The 8,010-nt window shown below is 37.9% G+C and overlaps 1 long non-coding RNA gene across 8 annotated transcripts in view; it reads right to left on the bottom strand.

Annotated features, from left to right (window-relative positions):
* Positions 1–2,893: 2,893 nt before the first annotated feature.
* The window catches only part of LOC145961821 (uncharacterized), a 210,134-nt gene continuing 205,017 nt past the window's right edge, over positions 2,894–8,010 (bottom strand). The window contains exons 1-3 of one of the 8 annotated variants that reach the window (XR_014435711.1): positions 4,656–4,788; positions 3,660–3,844; positions 2,894–3,169 (exon numbers count right to left, since the gene is read on the bottom strand). This is a non-coding gene — a long non-coding RNA (uncharacterized LOC145961821). The other 7 variants (XR_014435710.1, XR_014435712.1, XR_014435713.1 and 4 more) reach the window with 7 other exon arrangements.

Raw genomic sequence — 8,010 nt, 5'->3', positions numbered from 1 at the left:
CAATTCGAGGGAAAGAACTTGCTTTATAAAAAGTCACATTCCAACGAAGACGCACGGCTCTAATTTTGCAGTTATCGTATACGGGGCATTCCAGCGTATTGTTACAAGTAAGTAATTAGCATATGTATATATATATATATATATATATATATATATATATACATAAGCAATTGCTCCTACCTCACTAGAAATTTATGAGACTATCCGCATTAATAGCTATTGTTTGACAGGAGATCAGCATGCCTCCCAAGCTTATGGTGCCAAGGCGAGTTGCTTTACAAAGATGCTACCGCCTACAGGGAGGAAAGAAAACTATTGTACACCGGGTAGGCTTAAGTGAGAGGGTAATCTCTCACCTGACGTCCGCCAGAGTGGTGTCACGGCGCATCCCAACAACGTCCATACGCAGCGCAAACAAAACAATCAAACCAACATATTATACCAAGTGTACAACATGCAAAAAGCCATCCAGCAAATAATTAGAATTTCTATATTCCTAGTTCATTTACTCAATTCCCTGTTTGTATTTCTCAAGTAATTATGTTTATATTTTATTTTGCTTATCTTAGCTTATATATACTAAATTCGTATAATCCGTTCTTACTGTCTTGCAGGTTGCGCATCAGCCATAATCGTGTTCACTGCACAATGCGCAAGAAAGTCACTATAATTTAAATACATTTAGTCATATGCGAATCAATGAAGTAACTTGTAGAGGCTTCATCACGGATTTAATATTTCAAGTCTTAAGGAGATCCTGTACTGAACGGCGAACTCTTACACGATTACAGCGCCCTCATCTAATTCTCATCCCGTATCTCTCTCTCTCACGTTATTTATAAAGAAGATGCACTGCTTTTTCCACTCTACTTTACCGATATTTCAGGTACATACGGACTGAAATTTTCGGAATAATGCCATTTATTAATTAGGCAACTAAATGCAGTTTTTATAATTCTACAATGTTCTACGGTGCAGTACACAATTGGGGAAACTACTGTTTTATGCATAAAAGCTATAAAACTTTTATAAGAAGCTAATATTTGTACAAGTTGACAGCTCTGACGCCATGTTGCTTTAACATGTCGATAAATAAAAATGTTATTTTATACTTATTTTCTTTCTCAATATAAAATCTCGTACTATATAGACTTTTCCCGTGTCCGTTTGCGTGTATACTTCAATTCTGGAGAAGGATTTTTAATTCTATACAGGCAATAAAAAATGGCATACTTCCGAAAATTACGGTGTTTTCGTCGATATTACAGGCGACTCCGGCATCCTCTTAACCACATCGTATGATATAAGCCTCTTTAACAATTTCACGCGTAAATAAGCATACAGGTGCTAATTACCGCAATATCATTTACACCAAACTGCACTTTATGCTACACTAACTGTATATTCACTTATCATATATGTAAATTACCATGCATACTATTATGCATTGGTTACCCGTACTATTGATGTCGTTTAGTAACGTCACTAGACCAGCCTCAGAGTCAATAGATATTATTCGTAATTTTTCTCCTAACAGGCCATGACGGGTCTCGTTCATATTTCGAGAGTCTCCTCGCCAAGTTTATCAAGAGTATTGACGTCAGGTTGTACATCAGGCTTCACCCAGCGACGCATGACCTATAAGGCATATGCCACTCGACCTGCCGCAAATGACATCTAGTGAAAATCACTAGACCGGACACAGGGTCACAAAGAGCCATCATTCGTTCACCATGTAAACAGGCCGTAACGGGTCTCATCCGTTTTTCAAAAAGTATCTTCGTCAAATATTATGAAGAATATTGACGTTAAGCTGCACGTTAAACTTCACTCCGTGACACACGCCACACAGGGCACATGCCACGTGGCACAAGTCACTAGACACAGAAGAAAACGGAGATATTTTTTATTCCGTGTGACGTCCCGCCATCTTAAAATTACTAGATTTAGTTACAATTCGCTTACCCATCTTATTTCTTTGCTATATCCATGGAATAAGAATGAATATTCAATTCTATTATTCGTAATTCAATTTTACTCACTATTATCAATTATATTACTATTAATTTTAATTCTAATATATGCGCATACGAATTCTAACGCTTAAAATATCAATTATAATATTTGCTTACCGTTTTATTCTACACGGTTATTTAGCCCGCTACTTAAATAAATACTCCCTCAATTAATGTATAATGAGGACTTTATATACGCGCTAAAATTCGAATTTAGATTTTAACAAACGCGACCGAAAACATATAATTTAAGCAATAACAAGTAAGGTATTTCAAAGGAACTGTTGAATTGATCTTAAATATGAATAAATACAAAAATATTTAAACACTTTGAAATGCTTTATTTAAAAATTCATTATGGGATCATAACCAGTGGAAATAACTTTCTCTATATGCTACAACTTAAAATTAATCTATTCTAACTTGAGCCGTAAATTTCTGAACCTTTTCTAAAATATAAAGGAAGTTATACATGTAAAATGATTCCGTAATCCTAACACCGCTAATGATAGATATTAAATTAAGAGCGCATAGTTTTGACATGTGAGGTGGTCTAAGAGGAAGTCATAAACATATCGGACATTGACTTCTTGAAGATGTCAACCGACACTTCCGATAATAGTCGCGTACTACTCTTTGATCACCGCCGCGCTTCTATGAAAAGGATATCTATGTCAAAACAATTGATAAGTAATTCAGTAGTGATTCCGAGAACGACGTGATCCGATGTAGAGATCACCTTACTCGAGGATTCCTACAGCTAGAGATCATGCAAGGAACAACGAAATCGCTAGTATATAAACCCCGGATTCTAGGCGCGAGCGGTTCATTCTATCATTAATAATTAGTCAGTATAGCAGACTCGCTGTTAGTCGTGATCACTTTGCCGTTATTCTTTATTATTCTTTAACTCATTACAACTAAAATTTAATACTTTGTATCAATCTGCTATATCGTTCAGTAAAATTCAAATAAAGAAGTTATACTTGTGCAAATTCACTGTGTCAATCCTTTGAGATTCCCAGACCTTGCTTAGACGAAGGCGATCGAGACCAACCGAAATCGACATCTGAGTGGTAAGTACCAGATTTTTGTCCCATTTTATGCTTGTCTTCGTGCGATAATATTCACCTTCCTTGCATTCACGACATTTCCTGAAACAAAACATCGAGGATTAAATAACAAGCATACTGTCAAGCACGTCGCTGGCAGTATTCCTCCCTCTTATTCCAGCGCAACTTGTTTTAACTTGTTATTCTATTCTGATAAGCGTCAAAGCAAAAATTAATTAGAACTCCAAAATCGCCCTCATCAATTGAGCGTCGCAGCATCCCTTCTCTGAAGATTCCTTCATCTCCAGGCATCCTCTGCCATGCCGGAGAACTCCTCACACTCCAATTTTTATTCTTAAAAATTCATTACCACTTTTTACCCAAAACCAGATTTCCATCGTCTCCGGGCATCCACTGTCATGCCGGAGGCATCCGACATCCTAAACCAATTCGCTTAATCGACGCTTCATTGAAATACCAACGATATTTGGATTTGCATAAATTTCTAACGTCGCTACTAGAATAAAACGTCTTTCCACACATAGGTATAGCATCTTCGCGGTGCTGTGCACAGAATTTATTATCCATTCACCCATTCTTCCGTCGCTGCCGGGCATCCACTGTCATGCCGGAAGCATCCTAAGTTCCCTACCCTTATACGCAATTTCCGCTATCGTAACTTTATTCTGCCCTCAAGTTCCATCGTCCCCGGGCATCCACGGTCATGCCGGAGACATCCACATATCCTTATGAATTACTCCTTCATTGACGTTTTAGCTAAAACAAAATTACAAGAATAAACGTACTATGTGCTAATGTGCGTTGACGCTGATTCAGTTAAAAATAATAATAAGAGCAAATAAAATACCACTTTCCTCAACCAATACTATATTCTACCTACCAGAAAAAATATATATTAACATTAATATTATCTCTTTAAATGGTAACCCCATCGTCAGAATTCAAAAGAAAAAGACATAGAGCAGGAAAAATAACCCGTGAATATCGTGACGCTTCTCGATTCCGTCGGATCAAGAGATTAGAATTAAACTCAAAGCGTATCCTTGTCAAATCAGAAACAAGGGTCTTCCTTCCAGAAAGTTTTGTCTCCGCTTTAAAGGCTAGGGCTAAATTCCTCTTTTACTTACCGGAAAATTTTACTTCACAGAAATTTCTTCGAATAGTTACCTCAAACGTAGAATTTGACTCTTTCTATAATTACTATTTGGAAATTATAAAAAATAAAGATACGATTGAAAACCCTTCATTAAGTTCAATAGATCTGATAACTCAATTAAAATCCCAACTTCCGGAGAATCAGTGTGAAATAGAGAGTTACTTACAGACTCTCCAATGAAGCCTTCTTGCAACGATAAAGATTTTTTCGCCCTAACAGATGAGGAGCAAACTCGAGAATTCTCGATATACTCTTGGAATTCATAGATCAATATATCGCGGATAATATCGATATCGATCAGCTAATGGATTTGATAGAAAATATCGAAATCCCATTTTAATAGATACCTTTTGCATATACAAATATATATTTCAATAGTCATCCAATTATAGAGTTTCGCGGCTCCCTTACATTTTTCCGTAATCGATAAGTCAGATCCTCGCTCTCGGCATCCCCAAGGTATAGCCGGTGTAAGCAGGTTGCCTTGAAAACAAAGAGAGCGCACTTTTCTCTGGAACTGAGGCATCTAGGGGAAAAGTTGGTCACTGAGACGTGACATCCGTTAATCTTCCCAAATTTTTTGACCGCTTATCCACACAATACGTATCTTTTTGTGGTTAAGATATAATTAACTCACAGTTAATCTATTATATCACATGTGACAACAGTACCAAAATATCACTCTACTAAAATATCATTATATGTAGTGCCCCATACGCGCCACGCGGCACTGGTTACACATACTATAGATGTCCTCTAGTGAGATTCCCCAGACCAAGTGCAGAGTCACAAAATCTTAATTATTATTCATTCACCTTATTAACAGTCCACAACGGGTTTTATCCGCTTTTCAGAAAAACCTTACCGAATGTTGTCAAGAATATTGACGTTAAACTGCACTTTAAACTACACTCTGTGGCACATGCCGTACTAGGCATGTCACCTGGTACAAGTTACTAGTCACCTGCCGCGTGGTATCGACCACACATACCATAGGTATCACGAAACACCATTCGTTGTTCGTTCACCTTATTAACAGGCCATAACGGGTCTTATCCGCTTTTCAATAGATTCCTCGTCGAGATTTATCAGAAATACTAGCGCCAAACTGCACGTCAAACTGCATTCTGTGACATATGCCATATAAGGCATATGCCATGTGGCGCAAGTCACTAGGCGCAAAGCACTATAACATCTTTGTTCCGTTAAACTTTCAGTTTTTAGGCACTTAGTCCACTCACTACGATTCTTTTATGAGTGTTTCGCATTAAGATCTAATTAACTCACAATTTAGTCTATTATATCAATTATAAAGAAAGAACTCCAAAACATCACTACATGCATTGCTCCACGCATGTCACGCAGTATTAGTTACACATACTATATATGTTCTCTAGTGAAATTCACTAGTCCAGGCACAGATTCGCAAAATGTTATTTTTATTATTCGTTCACCTTATATTCTATCACATATGGTGACATAACGGGTCTCGTCTACTTTTCAGAAGTATCTTCGTCAAATATTATCAAGAATATTGACGTCAGGCTGCACATTTAAACTTCACTCCGTGACACATGTCACATAAAGCACATGCCAAGTGGCACAAGTCACGTTTAGTCTATTATATCACTTATAACAACAGTATCAAAACATCACTATATGCAGTGCCCCGTACATGTCATGCGGCACTGATTACACATACTATAGATGTCCACTAGTGAATTTCCCCAGATCAAGTGCAGAGTCGCAAAATATTATTTATTATTCATTCACCTTATTGACGGGCCATGACGGGTCTTATGCATTTCACTAGACTCCCCGTCGAGAATTATCAAGAATATTAGCGTTAAACTGCACCAACTGCATTCTGTGACATATGCCACGTGGCACAAGTCACTAGACACAAAGCACGGCGATAGTATCTTTATTCCTTTAACCTTTCGGATTTTATACACTTAGACCACTCACTGCGTTTTCCTTTTAACGGGTTTTTCCACGTACAGATATGAATAACACACAACTTAGTCTTTTATATCGCATATGATAACAATACCGAGTTATCGATATGTACATACGTGCCACGTGGCAAATGTCACTAAGTAAATCTCAACTTGTTTCTTTGAGTTATTCATGTGTTTTAGATCTCAGCAATCACACAGAATAAATCAACCCACAATATCCTTCCCCTACAATTGTTGGCAGATGTTATTTCACCTCACTCAAGTATAATGTCAGGTTACCTGCCACGTGGCAAATGTCACTAGGAAGAAAGAGGTTAGATCACCTATAAATGTTAATAATAAGTGTTTAGGACTTCCAATTACAAAATCCACATTTCCTGTGACGCTTCACGAAAATAGTTCACCACAGTTATATTCCAAAACGCGTTTTAGGCCATTTAAAACCATTTAAACCCGATTTTTTGGTACACCAAAATTAAAACTATACCCTTACGAAGATAGTTTTCCAACCTCCCCACCTAATCTAACCTTTTTTTTTTACCGTACGGAAGGAAGAGAAATGCATTTACGCAGACCCTGGGTGCGGGATTCCCAGGGTACTGTCGGACTCCAGCCAAATTGGCCGACTACCGACTAAAACTCCTTGTTCGGCGGTATTTCTGCCTCTAAACTTGTTCACGTCAACGGTACTGCATCGCATTTCTTCATCGGCGCGAACGTCTGTTGTACTCAAAGGTACCCAACCTTACCGCCTCCGTCCTATCTTTCTTCTTATCCTAACCTGCTGTTTGTTTCCTTATTGTTGTTCCTAACTCGATGGAATAGTCCTCTTCTTGTCCTAACTCGTATCTTCTTAACTCCTTTGTGTGCGTGTTTCGTGTGTATGCAGTATTACTGTTATAATGTTATGTTGTGTTTATTGTGTTTGTGTTTGTGTTTGTGTTTGTGTATGTGTGTGTGTTTGTGTTCGTTACATTCATGTTATGTGTGTATGCGTGTATGTTTGTGTATATATGTATATATATATCTGTATGAATGTTAGTTAGTTAATTATGATTTCCTGGATTCATTTCCCATTCCTCATTTGTCTCATTAAGGCCAGGGCCGGAATCGGTGTCATAGACCCTGCACCTGTCCCGATCTCGCGCACCTTCGGATCCTCCTCTTCGACCTTGTCTTTCTCTCTCTCTCCTCCTTTGTTTCTCTAGTTTTTCGTCCTCTTCTTTCCTGCCCATAACGTGCTGTGCAAAAGAATTTACCGCTTGCCAAGTATCCTTGCTAGAACATATTGCTCTAATTATGTTTTCCATATTAACTGCATTATTTAAAACCGTTTTCATATTGTCTCTCTCTACGTTCCACTCCTCGCATTCCATTAAATTATGCTCCGCGTTGTCAATGTATCTACCACAGTACGTGCACATAGCAGACTCTAATTTTTTAATACGTTGTAAGTATGAGTTAAAACACCCATGTCCTGTGAGAAGCTGTGTCAGATAGTAATTTAGACCTCCGTGGCTTCTCCTCATCCACTCCTGAAAATACTTAGATATAGCAGCTCTTACCTTAGGACCCGGTAGGTTCTCTTTCCCAATTCTTGTTTTCCACTTTTCTTGTATGTCTATCTCCTCTTCCTGTTTGAATTCGTCTTCCTTTTCCTTGCTCCAGGTCTTGTTCACCTTTGTATTTTGTATTTTATCGTAAATCCTTTTGTATTTTCTCGCTACTAATATCCAAGGTGGTGTTCTTGCTAGAAGCGTAGCTACTTCGTAAGACACTGTTCTATATCCAGCCACGATTCTAAT

This window comes from Camponotus vicinus, unplaced genomic scaffold, assembly GCF_025532165.1.
Source record: "Camponotus vicinus isolate PSW18456_S1 unplaced genomic scaffold, iyCamVici1.0 SCAF_11, whole genome shotgun sequence".
Classification (NCBI taxonomy): Eukaryota; Metazoa; Arthropoda; class Insecta; order Hymenoptera; family Formicidae; genus Camponotus; species Camponotus vicinus.
The sequence above is the reverse complement of the archived record's forward strand: the minus strand, read 5'-3'. Positions and strand labels throughout refer to the sequence as shown.